Here is a 1,188-nt window from a genome sequence, read left to right as displayed (position 1 = left end):
CTGATTTGGAGGATTCAGAGGACATGAAAGAGCCTCTGAACTTTCTTCTGAAAGGGGAAAAACCTCCTAAACCCGAGCTCAAGCCACTACCACCATCCTTGAAATACGCATTTCTGGGAGAAGGTGACACTTTTCCAGTGATCATAAGCTCTGCTTTAAATTCACAGGAAGAGGAAGCACTTATTCAAGTGCTAAGGACACACAAGACAGCTCTTGGGTGGTCCATAGGTGACCTTAAGGGCATAAGCCCAGCTAGATGCATGCACAAAATCCTATTGGAGGATAATGCCAAACCAGTGGTTCAACCACAGAGGCGGCTAAATCCAGCCATGAAGGAAGTGGTGCAGAAAGAGGTCACCAAATTACTAGAGGCTGGGATTATTTATCCTATTTCTGATAGCCTCTGGGTGAGCCCTGTTCAAGTCGTCCCAAAAAAGGGAGGCATGACAGTGATTCATAATGAAAAAAATGAACTGGTTCCTACAAGAACAGTTACAGGGTGGCGCATGTGTATTGACTATAGAAGGCTCAATACAGCCACCAGAAAGGATCATTTTGCTTTACCATTCATAGACCAGATGCTAGAGAGACTAGCAGGTCATGATTATTACTGCTTTTTGGATGGCTATTCAGGCTATAACCAGATTGCAGTGGATCCCCAGGATCAAGAGAAAACAGCATTCACATGTCCATCTGGAGTGTTTGCTTATAGAAGGATGCCATTTGGGCTATGTAATGCGCCTGCAACCTTCCAGAGATGGATGCTCTCTATTTTCTCTGACATGGTGGAAAAATTTCTGGAAGTCTTCATGGATGACTTCTCAGTATATGGAGACTCATTCAGCTCCTGTCTTGATCACCTGAAACTTGTTCTGAAAAGATGCCAAGAAACCAACCTAGTTTTAAACTGGGAAAAGTGTCACTTCATGGTGACTGAAGGAATTGTTCTTGGGCATAAAATCTCAAACAAGGGAATAGAGGTGGATCAAGCAAAAATAGAGGTAATTGAAAAATTACCACCACCTGCCAATGTTAAGGCAATCAGAAGCTTTCTGGGGCATGCAGGATTCTATAGGAGGTTTATAAAGGATTTTTCAAAAATCGCAAAACCTCTAAGCAATCTGCTAGTTGCTGACACGCCATTTGTGTTTGACACAGCATGCCTGCAGGCGTTTGAAACGCTGAAAG

The sequence above is a fragment of the Arachis hypogaea genome, chromosome 13, assembly GCF_003086295.3.
Source record: "Arachis hypogaea cultivar Tifrunner chromosome 13, arahy.Tifrunner.gnm2.J5K5, whole genome shotgun sequence".
Classification (NCBI taxonomy): Eukaryota; Viridiplantae; Streptophyta; class Magnoliopsida; order Fabales; family Fabaceae; genus Arachis; species Arachis hypogaea.
Note: the sequence above shows the minus strand (reverse complement) of the source record.